General features: G+C 39.5%; 1 pseudogene; it reads left to right on the forward strand.

The window, feature by feature from the left end:
• The first annotated feature begins 9,069 nt into the window (after nucleotides 1-9,069).
• The window catches only part of LOC114028609, a 37,156-nt pseudogene continuing 30,961 nt past the window's right edge, over nucleotides 9,070-15,264 (forward strand).

Consider the following 15,264-nt stretch of genomic DNA (forward strand, 5'->3'; position numbering starts at 1 on the left):
CCAATATTAAGGACTTTTTCCTTCTTTATATATTTACTAATTTGATGGCTATAAAGTGATAGCTCAGAGTTGTTGTTATTATTATTTCTCTGATTATTAGTGATTTTAAATACTTTTTTATATGGTTGTTAAATCAGTCAAAGATAGTTCACTCTAAGTTGGGGGACAGGGACAGGGGAGTAGCAGTCAGGGGAGGGTGGAAAATTATTCCAAATCAGGAGGGCAGGCAAGGATGCTATTGGGATATCGGTTCAGAATGCAAGAATTGGGAAATAGATGTTGGGGGAACAAGATAAGCGGCGGATAGAGAGGTTGCCCTCTCAGTCAAACACAAGTCAAAAGCTAGGAAAAGTATAATTAGTGTGACAGAGGTCAGAAAAGCAATGTGGTGTAGGGGGAACACTTGCCTGGGAATCAGAATGCATGGGTTCTAGCTCTGGCTCTGTTACCAACTAGCTATGTGACCCTGGTCAAGTCTCTCTGTGCCTCAGTTTCCTCATCTGATGAAGAGTTTCTCTTCATCATTCCCAAGGTCACACGGGCAGGCAGTAGCAGAACTGGGATTAGAACCCAGCTCCTTGACTCAAAATTGATTGCTCTTTCCACAAAACCATAATGATATGATGATGATATAACGATATCATACCAATGATATAATAATTCCATATGATGGTATTGAACTAAATGCTAAATTTTCTCCAAGCTCTTTTACGTTATGGTAGATAGTATACTTCAGAAAGAGTAACAATGGCTGAGGAAAATTGTATACTGACAGCTCTTTATGGAGGGTTTTGACCAGCTGGGTGGTGGCATGGCTGCCATGTTCTTCTAGGACCTTAAAGAATCCACTCATCTATCAGCTGTAGAGAGATCTGCTTCTCTGGCAGGTGATAATGGAAAACAAAAAATAAACAGGAAAAGTAATTTTCAAGTGTGTTGTCTAATCCTTCTAGCTCTGCCACCTTTCCTGAAATCCTAGGAAATACTATTGTACTTTGCTTTAAACAAAACTGATATATACAGATCCAGATTTATGCAAAAGCCTTGAACGAGCACTTGTGGGCCACAGGGGCTGAGGTATTGTACCATTCCATTTTCCACTGAAGGAATCTAGGTATGTGATTTAGACTGAGTTCAGTTCCCTGGGGAGCCTAGCCTCTAATAAGAGAAGGTTAAGTTCCTGTTCTTGCTATCCCCAACTCATTAAGGAACCCACCCCAGCACCTCAGGCCTGATTTTATTCATAGCAAATGACGTTATACCTCAGAGCCTCCCCAAAAAGGGAGAATAAAAAAGTTACCCAAGGAACAATACGAATCATGTATGGACCCAGTAATTTATTCCTATGCACGCAAAGGAATGTTAACTGCACAAAGTTCACAAACATTTCACACACACGCACACAAAACAAATAAGGATCCAATAATTAAACTTGTAAGTACAATCAGCTGGGAGGTTGATACTTAAACCTCATCAGAACATAAAACAGTTTGCAGAACTGCTTATTAGGCATTTTACATTTCACCTCAGTTCTGCAAGGTCCAAACCACTCCTGGTACAGGATGGCTTATCAGTCCATGAGGCCTTTACCGGTCCTCCTGCACGTGGACAGACTTCTCTGATGAAGAAGCTTTCTTTGCCACTGGCTAGCTTCACACCCTCACAAGGTGACCTTCAATCCTTTTGCAGCTTTACAAGGATCTGTCAACCTCTCTAACAGATGTAAGAACCATTCCATAGACATAAGATGTGACTTAAGGAAAGGGGGAGAAGCAACACAAGTTTTTGTGAAGTTTAAATTCTCGTCTGGCTCTGGTTTCATTTGAAAAGCAGGCAGTAAAACATTAAAAGCTGTGGGCCCCCTGTTTCCTTTCTTGTTCTCAGCTGCTGCATCTTGAACAGCTCAAAAGCTATTGTCCCACATTCAATTGGACCCCACTCAATGGCTAAAATTTAGTTTCAGATGAAACTCTAAAAATACAATTTAGCCTTTTACATCTGAAGTTTTATAAGTTCTTCATGCTTTCTCTCCTTTGCTTTTGATTGCTTCATATCCATTCTCTGGCCATGTATGGAAGGTGACTCACCAGTCCTTGCTGGGGGCAGCTTGCCCAGGAATATCCAAGGTCAATCTCTGAGTGACCACCATTCAGAACACTGTCTTCCGTTCCTTAACTGGCCTACAAAAATTGGCTGGTGCTAAGGTGTTCCTCAGAGTCAGTGAAAATTTCAAAATGTTAGTAAAGAGAATGTCTTGTATGTTTCCAGTAGTGGGACCAAAAGGTATGGAAAGTTTAGGCACTTTTCTCATGTAATTCAAAATTTCAAATAGCCCTTCTAACAACTCCCTAGGTTATAGAATTGTATAACAGGTATGTATAATACTTTACTTAGATGCAGTGCTAAAAAAGTTATGTGTAAATCGGTTTTTTAAATTGAATCAGTTTAAATGCATTAGGAGAGTTCACTATACAAAAAAAGCCTCCGACGAATAATTTTGCAAAGTGAAGTTATCCTGAATTTATCTGTTTCATAAATTTAGATTTCCATATATTAGGTTTAAAGAAAGTAGGATCCATCCCTGCTGAAATTAAATGCATGTAATAATAATAGCTTATATATATATTATATTGTAGAGTTACAAAGTTCTTTTCATACTTAAGAAGGGCATGTTGGACTGCATTCTAAGTCCACCTACATCTCCCACAATGCTGGAAGCTCAGGGAGCCTCTGTCATTGGCAGAAATTCTCAAAACTGTTTCCCAGGAGACTCAAAAAGGCTGCGTCATGAGGCAAGGATTGATTGATGGGGAATATGCTGAGAGTTGGAACTGTTTTTTGCCTTTCTTTGTATCCTCAGCACTTAGTACAGTTCCTGACACATGGCAAGCCCTTAATAAATTCTTGCTGACTCAGTCTCTGAAGCCCTAGCAGATCTCCATTTGCTGAACGTGAGGGGCTTCCACCAATTTCTAAGGGGCAAATGGCATTGGAGTCTAAGCTTTTTATCACTAGGTGCATGAGCATCAGATGTAATTGTGAAGCTCCCCCAATATGCTGGGTGGCTGGGGGGATTAGGGAGATTTAAGGGAGGATTAGATTATAATCTCTCAGGACCACATAAGGGGCTGTACATATGTATATGGGGGGCTACGAATGAATCTATTGTCTGATTGTTTTCCCTTATTTACCTTGCTTCTCTCTAATTAAGTGCTTGCTATTGGATTTGTGGTTGCTGCCTGTTCTGTAAATAAAGTCCTATTTTCATAATTATGATTAATCAAAGCATTGAACCCAAGATTAGGAGAGACTCCAAAGTTGAGTGATATCCCCTATTACACATACAATGAGTCATTATTACTCCTATTTTAAAGATGGGGAAACAAGGTCGAAGAAGTTTAATAATTTACTCAGGGTCACACAATGAGTGAGTGGCAGAGTCAGTTCTCAAATCCAGGTGTTCTGGATCCAAGTCCAGTGATCTTTCCCCTATCCATCAGGCTCCTCCCATCTCCAACTTCAAGAAACCCATGAGCAGTGACACACACAGACACATGAGAGAGTAGGGAAAGACTTGGGAGGAGTTTTCAAGAACGAAGCAATGACTAATCATATGACACAGAATCATTGCCCAAGCCTTTCTCTGTTCCCAAGCCCTCAGACATCTTACAGCCTGTCCCAGAACAGCATAGTGCTCTTTGCCAAGGGGAGTTACCTTTTGAATTGGAAATGACAGAACAAACATTATTAACAGGGAATTGATACCCAAGATAAGTAAGGAAATAGTATGATGAATTCAAGTCTCCTCACCCAGTTGACTTACAACCTCAGACACTGAAGGAATTAGCAGATATGACTGCTGAGCTACTGTAAGATTTTTAGAAAATAGGAGTTCCACCACATTGCACAAGGACGAGTCATCCCAATTTCTTTTTTTTTTTTTAAAAAGGAGAAGTCTACAAACCACAAGCCAATGAACTTGGCTTTGATTCCCAGACTACAGTTTGGAAATTCCGTTACTCAAGTGAGCTCTTTTACTATCTTCTCGCTTATCCTGAGTAACAATTCCCTGTTAGTCATTTCACCATTAAAGAGATGGTGAACATCTGGAAAGGGAAGTGATGGTCACAAAGAGTCAGCATGGCTCCATCAAAACAGGTCAAATCAGAGTAACTTCTTTTCCTTTTTTGGATAATTTTATTATATATTTAAAAGGAATACCAAGTTGTACATAACAGATTTGCAGTCTCACGGGAAATCATCTTTTTTTATTATATTATGTTATGGAAATGCTAATTTTATTCCCTAAATTAAAAATTAAATAAAAATTTTTTAAAAGATTATTAAGCTAATAGATGAAAGGAATTCTGTAGAGATCATTAACCTAGATTTTAGGAAAGATTGATAAAGTTTCTCACACTCTTCTTGTGGAGAAGATGGAGAGATGGGGACTAGATGATAATTTGTTATCGTTGTCCAGTCATTTCAGTGATGTCCAACTCTTCACAACCCTATTTGGGGTTTATAATTGGAGAAGTTTCCTTCTCCAGTTCACTTTACAGATGAGGAAACTGAGGCAAACAGGATTAAGTGACTTGCTGAGGGTCACACAGCTAGTAAGTGTCTAAGGCCAGCTTTGAACTCAGGTCGATAAGTCTTCCTGACTCCAGGCCTGGTGCTCTCTCCACTGCGCCATCTAGCTACCCTAGATGATAATACAATTAGGCGAATTCAGAATTGGTTGAATGGACTGGCTCAGAGAGAAGTCAGTGCAATAGGAGGTCTTCAGTGGAGTACCCTGGGAATCTCTATTTGGCTCACACTGGTTAACGTTTCTATCGAAGATTGGATAAATGCAACATGGTTCATCACACTTGTAGATTTAACAAAGCTGAGAGGGATAAATAGCTAACATACTGAATATTGGAGTCAGGATTCAAAAGGAAATTGGGCAGGCTTGAGCATTGGGCTGAATCTAATAAGATGAAATTCATTAGGGATAAACGTACAGTCAGACTTGAGTACAAAACAAAAATCAACTTCACAAATTCATGATTTAGGAGACATGGTTACACAGCAACTTTTTTCTGAAAAAGATCTGAAAATTTTGGTGAATTACACACCCAATATAAGGCTAATGTGTTCCTGGGCTCCATTAAAAGAAGCATTATTACTCACTGGTAGACAAGCAGGCAGGCAAGAAGGAAATAAGCATTTATTTTTCTTTATTATTTGTATTTATTTCCTATTATGTGCCAGCTAACTAGAGTTAGGCCTGGAGTCAGGAAGACCTGAGTTCAAATGAGGCCACAGTATCTATATGACCCTAGGCAATTTATTTAATCTCTGTCTTGACTCAGCTTCCTCTAATGTAAAATGGGTATAAATAAATATGATTATAAATAAAAGGGCATCCTCCTACGAGGGTTGTTAAGAGGGTCAAAAGAGATAAGATTTGAAGAACATTCGACGAATAGTACCTGGCATGTAGCTGTTGTTGTTGTTCAGTTGTGTCCGACTCTTCATGATCCTATTTGTGGTTTTTTTGGCAAAAAGACTAAAGTAGTTTGCCATTACCATCTCCAGCTCATTTTAGAGATGAGGAAACTGAGGCAAAGAGGATTAAGTGACTTGCCTAGGGTCACACAGTTAGTAGATATCTGAGGCCAAATTTGAACTCAAGAAGATGAATCTTCCTGATTCTAGGCCCAGGGCTCTGTCCACTGCACTACCCCAAATGACCATTTGTCAGGCATATAATTATGGAGATTCATTTCCTCCATGAGTTGGACTAAATGGCCGAGATCTCGTTTAACTCTCAACTTCTATGACTCTGCAAAGGCCACACGACTAAATTCCTCAAAGATACCCCTAAATCAGGAAATCCAACATGGATACACATGGAAAGCTATCCAGGAATATTTGACCTTCACAGCTGCTCCTCTCTGCCCCAACGAGATCAGGTCCTTCCCCCAAGAACAATCAGCTCTCTAACCAGTGTAATGAGTCAGTCCTGCCTGAGGTCCTGCTTCTGTCTGCTTCTGTCTAGAAGCTGCCTCACCAGGAGAGAGGCCTGGGTAATCCTCAAGTGTTTTTGTCTGCAGCCGTCCCACCTGGCTAGATCGGTTCCCTAAGATTCCCCCAAGGAAAAGGTAGATGGTGACCCTATTCTTCTCATCCTCTTTTAGGTGACTGATTCAGGGGACTACAAAGTGATTGATTTTTCTGCCCCATAGCTGATTTACTTTCTTTTCTCGGGCCAAGTAACTAAATGGTCCCACATCTAATGCTTTTCCTCCTTAGACTGATGTGCCTCGCTAGGCAGGGCTATGTTCAGAAGAGAGTGGTGGTAAGAGCTCTGTCATGCTCTAATAATAAAGGAAAGGAACTAGATGAATTCAAAATTGCAAATTTAACATGATAAAGCAAGCCCCATTTAAAGAAATATTGCATTAAATTGAACTTAAATAATAAAGTGTGTTCAAGTGTTTTCAGTAGTGTTTGACCCTTCATTATGCCATTTAGGGTTTTCTTAGCAAAGATACTGGAGTGGTTTGCCATTTCATCCTCCAGTTCCTTTTATAGATAAGGAAATGACGCAAACAGGATTAAATAAGTTGCCCAGTGTCACATTGCTAGTAAGTGTGTGAGGTCAGATTTGAACTCAGGTACTCTGGACTCCAGGTTGCATGTTCCATCCCATCGTGCCTCCTAACTGCCCCTTATACAAAAAGGAGGCATCATAAAATCTTAGGTTTAGAGCTAGAAAGACTGAGATCATCTAGTCCAACAGATGAGAAAGTGAGGCTCAGAGACCTTAAATGACTTACCCAAGATCATTTAAGTAGTTAACCACAGAGCTAGGATTTGAACCCAGGACTTTTTAGTTCAAATCCAGCACTCTTCGCTCCACCACACTGCCTTCTCCCTGTAGAAGGCACAGGAAAAGAACACGAAAATTGTTCAAAGGATATAGTTTTAATTTTTTTTTTATTTAGCCTTCTTTAGATAAGTATGAAATTTTATGGTGACAGAGACTAGACTTGTGATTTCTGTAGTATAGGGAATTCCTGGGGGAGGAAACTCCTTCCAGCAAGGCAAGTTGGCACCTTCTCTGCAATTTGTTGCCTTAGAGTTGCCTAGATCAGTGGCATCAAACTCAAATAGAAACAGGGGCACTAAATCATAAGAATCTCTTTGGCCCACACATTGACTTAGTTTTAAAATGTACTATTATCTATTTTTATTGCATTTTTATTTCTTTTGTTCAATACTCCCCAATTACATTTTAATCTGGATTGGTCTGCACTCTGGTGGGCCTTGCGTTTGACCCTCTGCCCTAGAGTTGAGTGATTTGGCCAGTCATTATGTTTCAGAGATAGGACTTGATTCTCCTTCCACCTTCCTGGCTCTGAGGCCAGCGCTATATCCACTAGAACCCATGGCCTCTTCCTAAAATTCTATAGATCCCAAATCTTCCTAAATAAATGAAAGACAGAATTCCAAACTCCCTTTAAATGAGATGGCAACACTGGGTGTACATTTTAGATTTCTCAGAATGTTCTAACGTTAGCAAGTATGATATCCTGTGAGAAGGGACGGTCATTACTATTGTCTTGAATCTGGGCTTTGAAGTAGTGTAGCTGACTGGAAAAAATTTAGGTAAAAAAGGTGGTCTGGAAGCGTTGTTATGATTGACTGCCTGCCACGAAGCTAGGAGACAAATGCAAGCAGCCTGGGCCTTCCTGGTATCGTGGTTGTACCCTTAGAATGACTGAAATAATTCTGTCTCTTTGTCACCAGCTTTACTGCTTCGGGGTGTTGACATTGGACTGAGAGGCATCTGGGAAAAAATGCATTCTAAAACAGAAAAAAAAAACCAGTCCTCCAATTGACCTTCTATGGAACACATGATATGAATCGGTCAAAAACTGAATGTTCATCAGACAGAGAACACTAGGTTAGGTTTGGTGGGGAAAGGGAGCCAAATTTAAGGAAAACTAAGGTTTCTGCCTCTGGGGAACTCAGAATTTAGGTGGGAAAACAAACACACACTTATATACAAAGAACACAATCAAAACACTTTTGCTAGGAGACAATTCCAGGTTCCCCAAATAGATGGAAATTTAGTCATTGCAAAAAACCGAAAGATATAGATAGATACATATTTGTTTGTTATTTTTTTTAACTGCATTGCTGGGCAGGAATGGCTCCAAGGGATAATTCCCAGCTGCAGAAACTGCATTTTCCCATTTGAAAGTTGGTATGCCACAATTTCGTTGTTATTGACATTGTTATTCTTATATTCTCAGCTGACCAGTCTAATGGAAGCCTCTTTGTCACAGTTGGGCTTCTCTGGTATGGCAAAACACTCTATTTGCTCTCTATGTGGATAATCAGTAAAAATCCATAAGAATAAGGCCTAGGTCCAAAGGTCAAGTCATAAGCTGAGAGATAAGAGAGTCTGTCCTAAATTAAATAAGGGTTTTCCCAATTACCTTCTCCTGGCCCAAGATAGAAGAAAAAAGTAGAAGTGGGATAGGAATAACCATGTGAGGGCATGTCTTTACTGTCTGTAGTTATTTTTATAAATAGCAAACATTTAATAAGCACATTAAGTATGTAGAACACTGTGCTAGACCCTGAGAGTAAATAAAACTCTTAAATAAGGCATGGTGCCTGCTCTCAAGGTGCTTACCCTCAAACAGGGGAATCAGATGACAACACAGATAACTATAATACATAATATTGCATGTTAAATGCATTTGGTCATTCAAAACAAAATGCTTTAAGAGGCCTAAGAGGAGAAATGTGTGGCTAGTTGTGGTAAGAGCAATATCCACTAGGGTCCTTGGGCTACTATTTTCCTTAAAAAGCTGAGAAGCTGTTTCTGAGATTGTATTGGTCTAGGGACCCAGGGCTCTAAAACAGGCTTCCCCATCTCTTAGGGCTCCCAGGATGTGTCTTCTTATATTTCTTCCTTGAGGCCACGTTCATTCTTTAATTTTACATTGTACATTTTCAATTGTTTTATTGCTATTACTCCTTCCTAGCCATTGTAGTTTAAAGATGTCCAGTCCTTGCTCAGGCTTTTTGGAGGGACGTGTGATCTTGTTCATTTTCACCAGGCTCCTCCACTCAGCTCCGGAGTCTATGGTAAGTTCCTATAGTGAATCAAGTCAGTGCTCTTCAGATTTAGCAGATGTCTAGCCACCCTCAGAGTCAGCATAGCCTTCTGACCAGATACATTTCCATATGGCTACAATCTACCTGAATTCTTGTTGAGTATCCTTTCCATGCTATTGTTAAGCAAACTTTTTCTTAAATATTGGATGATAATCAAATGATTTGTTTCATTCTAATCCTAAACCTGAACCATGAGGCCAGCTTGAGTCAGATCCGGCCTTCAATGCCAAATGAGGGGAATCCACATTTACGTGAGACACTGTCCTTGCTTTTATGGAACCTATAGTATAGTAGGAAGATGTGAAATATACATCTATTGAAATCCTTTTGGGAAAGGAGGCAAGATGGTGGAGCAGCAAGAAGCAATATAGCAAAGCTCCCATTCACAAAACATTTCCAGTCAGACTTAGGAAATGCAGCTGATCAAATTCTGATGGGAAAATCCGGAAAAAAGTCACAGTGAGTCCTTTGAATGGCCCAGGTCAGCATAGGGAGACAGACAGAGAAGTCTATTGACACTAAGGACTAGATGGGGGCAAGAATGGAGCATTCCTATAATCAGAGGAAGGTTGTGCCCCAGGGCAAGAGGAGGTCCCAGACCCATACCAGGATACCCCATATCCATACTGGCATATTTTGACAAGGATGGGTACCAAATGGTAATTACCTAGGTCTGAGTCACAGATCCAGGGAAGACCAAGAAGAGGAACTGGCCATGGAGTGGGAGGGGTTCTGTGGTTCTCAGATAGGAAAGTCTTGGGTGGTGCATGGAGAAAAGAGGAAGTTCAAAAGCAAGCAGCAGTGGTTTGGCTCAAATCCCAGGAGCAGAGCAAAATTTCATTTCTTATGTCTCGCCCCGCCTGCAGAGGAATAACCAGGGCAGAAATCCCATACCAAAGGGAAACCTACAAGTCCATCACACTGAACCAGCAGAACTTCCCAGCTGGCTGATAGGGGATTTAGTTCAGCAGCTTTCTATCATTGCCCTGACCAAAGCCCAAATCAGGAACTTGCATAGCTCAGACCAAAGCAAAAATCTCCCTGAAAATTAGTATGGACCAAATAGAGGCCAATGACATCATGAGACAAAAAGAAACATTGAAACGAAGTCAAAAGGATGAAAAGAAAATAGAAAAAAATGTAAGGTATCTTGTAGCAAAAGTAAACAAAAAACAGATTGAAGAGAAAAAAAATTAAGAATGATTGGACTATCTATATACCATGACCGAAAAAAGAGCCTAGACATTAAATTTCAAGAAATCTTAAAAGAAAACTGCCTAGAACTCTTAGAACCAGGGGGCAAAGTAGAATTAGAAAATATCCACCAGTCACCTCCTAAAAGAAACTTTAAAATAAAACCCCCAAGTACATCATAGGCAAAATCCAGAGCTCTCAAGTCAGCAAAAAAATGCTACTAGCAGTCAAAAAGAAAGAATTCAAGTACAGAGGAGCCACTGTCAGAATTATACATAATTTAGCAGACATGACTAGAAAGAAACAGGAGTACTGTATTCCAGAATAGCAAAGGAGATGGGCTTACAGCCAGGAGTAATTTACCCAACAAAACTGAATTTAATGCTACAGAGGTAAAAATGGGTCTTTAATGGAATAGAGGACTTTCAAGCATTTCTGATCAAAAGACCAGAGCTGCATAGAAACTTTGAAATTCAAACACAGGAGTTATAAGAAACATTAAAAAAAAATGAATAACAATGATAATTGACTGAACAAGGGTAAATTACTTGCAAGTCTAATATAGGAAGATGATACATATGTCCCCTCTGAGTCCTATCAGCCTCAAGGGAGAAAGAGAGAGTCTAATTAGACAAGGTCTGGGGGTGGTTTTGTTATGGCTTGATGATCTTAAGAGAAGGATATAAAGGGGAGAGAAAGAGAAATACACTGGGGGTGTGGGAGTGGGGCCATAGTGAGAAGGAAGATCAAAAAAAGGTTAGGGAAAATCATCTCATATAATCAGGATAATCAGTAAAGATCTATACATATAAGGAGGAAGGATTGGAAGCTAACACCTGAGCTTTCTCTCATATGAAGTGGTTAAAGGAAGGATGATTACATACATGCACACAAAGTTGGATACAGATATGCTTTTCATTGGACAGGGAAATAGAAGGGAAAGGAGAGGACTTAGAGGGAGGGTAGGTTGAGAGAGGGATTAGTCTCAAGCAAAACAAACTCTAAGGATGAACAAAAATATTGATAGGTCTTTGAAGTGGCAAAGAATTGGTATCTAAGGGGGTATTCATAAATTGGGGAATGGATGAACAAGGTATGGTATATAAGTATGATAGAATATTATTATTCTATGAGAAATGATGAAGGGGGTGGTTTCAGAGAAACTTGGGAAGACTTATATGATCTGATACTGAGCAAAATGAATAGAACCAGAGGAAAAATATATACAATGAAAGCAATATGGTAAAAAGCAAACAACTTTGAAAGCATTAGGAACTCTTAACAGCGTAATAACCAACCACAATTACAGAGAACTAACTGCCTCTTGATATAGAGGTGCAGGTCTCAGACTGCAGAATGAGACATTTCTTTTGGAAGGGAACACAACCAATGTGGAAATTTGTTTTGATTGACTATACATGCTTGTTATAGGGTTTGTTTTTCTATAGTTCTCAAGTAGAGGTGGGGAATTAGAGTGGGAAGATGTGAAGGCAGATTTTTGCTAGTTGAATATATATATACGTATATATATATATATATATATAATTTTAAAAAATAAATACTTTATAGGATGAGCAAAAATGAGACAACATATAGGACCTTAAGAGGCAGGTAAGGAGAGAAGGAGAAAGAAACTTGGAGAAGACAAAATAGAAAAAAGAGTCCTAAAAAAAGAGGCTGCTACATTTAAAAAGAAAGAAAGAAACCTTTTCCTGGACTGCTTCAAATAAAACTTCTTCCATGAAGCCTCTCCTGATTCTTCCATCTGAAAGTGACATTTCAGTACCTTGTCCTAAGAGCACTTTATCTGCATTTTTCCCTGCCCTCAAGAAACTCAGTCCAGTAAGGAGTTCAGATACCAATACAGAAATACAGACAGAAACGATACATAATATTACATGACAAGTGCATTAAAGAATTATCAAAAATAAGTGCTCTATGAGACCTGAAAAAGCTTGTGGATACATGAAGGCAGTAATGAAAAAACCCTTTAAAATACCTTAGAGTCTGCCCCATAGTTATGTAGCACAGTCATGCATTGGCACTGTACGTGGGGTGGGGTCAGGGAAGCAATTCACTCATCAATTCATTCAACAAATATTTATTCTCTACCCCCATGGGTGAGGAATCAGTCCAGGTGGGAAGGAGCAATGGCCACAGCTGGCTCCAACTCCATCCCTCTTCTATTCCAACTCACTGCTCCAGCTGCCTCCAAATCCCAGTACTCCTGAACTGGCCAAATTGCTGTCACACCTGCACCTGGTCTCCAAGGGGAAGCACTACTCCCCTGCTTTAATGACCTAGGTGTGGAAACATCTAATTCTTACTGGGAGGAGCCCACAAGCAGCTCAAGGGGCAATTTTATTAAAAAAAAAAAAACTAAGATAATCAAAACAAAAAGGGCTGCATGTGGAATGTATAGAGTTTCAATGAAGGAACTCACCGTTGCTAAGTTCGGGTTTTTGTGTTGGTCTGGATACTACACAGAGTCAAATTTTCAACCTGAGCAGGTTTGGATTGGCACCATTGCAAAATCTCTCTCAGAATCTGTTTTCTTATCTTCACCTTATTCACCATGGCCTCAGTCTACACTGTCCTTCTGCTCTACTGCTGCTCTTGGGGTCTATGGTCCTAATTCCTTAAGTAGCCATATAGCATTAATAATAGAGACTTTGCTTCCCAGGAGGCTTTTTCTGCATTTGCTCTGGTCCCCCGGAAGGAAAGCAATTTTCTATTTGACCTCCAAAGATTCGTCTCCTGGACCTCAGATCATCTTTTACTAACTTTGCAATTGTTTCCAAAGTCTTTCCTAGAAGTCTATCAACCCAGAGAAATGCTACTCATGCCCCTGATCCACTTCTTTCTGACTGGTTCCAGGCACCAGAAACATTGCCCCTAGCTTTGTTAAGACTGGTTCTACTCCTCACCGAAACTCAACTTTTTTACATACCTATTGCTCTAAGGCAGCAGCATCTCATTTTACTCTCTAATGGCTGTATGGCCTTGATGGCAAATGGCAGATACCATTTTCCCCTTGGGTCTTTATGCATCACATCCATTCCCTGCGACAACCAAAAATAGATTTCTCATCTTTCTGTTTCAAACCATGCTTTCCCTTTTTGATGTCTGCTAAGTACCCATTTCTTTTGGGGCCTCCTCAACTTTCACCTCATTTGCAGTGCAAAGCTAACCTCTGGTCCTGATTTCAATTAATGTGTAAGGTTTTTCAACTCATTATCAGCCCTACCCACATCTCTAGTTCTTCCTGCTAATTCATCCCTCTGGTGCCCCCAAGGGGGTCATTTTCCAGAATCATGTCATTATAATTTTATAATATAAAAATATTTTAAATATATATTGAGTTACAGCCTTCACTAGAGTCCTTCTCCAACGCCTCATTGAAATAGCCCAAGGTTTCTGCAGGCGATGCCAACAGAACACAAGTCCTGGCAGATTCAACCACGTTGGAAGAATTTCAAGCATAAGCCTATAAGATCCTAGATTCAGAGCTGGAAAAGACCTTTGAGGTTCTCAAATCTTATTTTCTCATATTACAGATGAGGAAAGTGAGTCTCATAGAGGTTAAGTGACTTGCCCAAAATCACACAGCCAGCTGGTAAATATCCAAGTCAGGATTCAAATAGAGGTGTTTCTGATTCCAAGTCTGGCATTCTGTCCATTGCCCAGTGTGTCATCTGAAGCCTCTTTTAAATCCAGTGAGACGCTTCAGCAGAACTTGATCACCAAGTAATGAATTTTTTCCACAATAGCAACTCAAAGACCGTCTACCAAGTTGTAAAGGGTCTGAAGTCTAGTCTGAAACTAATGTACAAGGAGTATTCACATAGATGATATCCTAGTATTTGAAGTTTGAATTATAGATATAATTTCCCCAAAAAAGAAAGGTACATTTCAACATACCATGTAAATAGACTACAGATACTCATGGGGCATCATGTGTCCCCTTAAATGAGTTCCTACTCCTGGGAAGATTAACTCCAAAATAGAATCAATCAACCAGCATTTATTAAAGGCCTCCTATGGGCCAAGCATCATGCTAAGAGCTGGAGCTATATGTACAAAGAATAAAACAATCCCTACTTGTGAGGAGCAGAGATTCTAATGGTGATGACAAGAATAAAATGTAGGAAAATTAATGTTTGTACAGCATTCATAATTTTCAAAGTATTTTCATACACGTTTTCTCATTTGATTCTCATAATATTACTGCAAGGCAAGTAAAGAAGGTATTACTATGTCCATTGATAAATAAGGAAACTGAGGCCAAAGAAGTTGTAGTTTGCCAAATGTCATATAGTAAGTTAGCAGCTAAGTCTCAAATAGGATTTGAATCAATTAAATTCAACAAACACATATTAAGCATCTACACTTACAAGTAATTGTATGACATGCTAGGGTAGATGCAATTAAAAAAAAGGAAAAATAACCCCTGTCCTCAAGGAGCTTACTTTCTTCTGGGAAGTGGGGAATGCAATACATAAAACAGAGAAGTAGGTATAATAGCCCACAAACAGGAAGGTGATGATTGAAAAAGCAGAAGGCATGGGTAATTTAAAAGAGGGGTAAGCTAAACTGAAGGACATTGGGGGAATTGTGTTCATTTAGGGATGCCTGTGAATTCCTCTAATGTTGCTACTTGGGTGAAGCCACAATACTATTTATGCCTTATAAAAGAAAATCCTGCACAGAAACACACACCTGTAAAATCAATCAATCAATTAAGTGTCTACTATGTGCTAGAAATTGTGATAGACTCTGGAGAAAGTATGAAAAATAAAATCATCCCTACTTTCAAGGAGGTTACGATCTTTTTTTTTTCTTTTCTTTTTTGCTTTTTGGTGAGGCAGTCAGGGTTAAGTGACT

The sequence above is a fragment of the Vombatus ursinus genome, unplaced genomic scaffold, assembly GCF_900497805.2.
Source record: "Vombatus ursinus unplaced genomic scaffold, bare-nosed wombat genome assembly UNPS02014893.1, whole genome shotgun sequence".
Classification (NCBI taxonomy): domain Eukaryota; kingdom Metazoa; phylum Chordata; class Mammalia; order Diprotodontia; family Vombatidae; genus Vombatus; species Vombatus ursinus.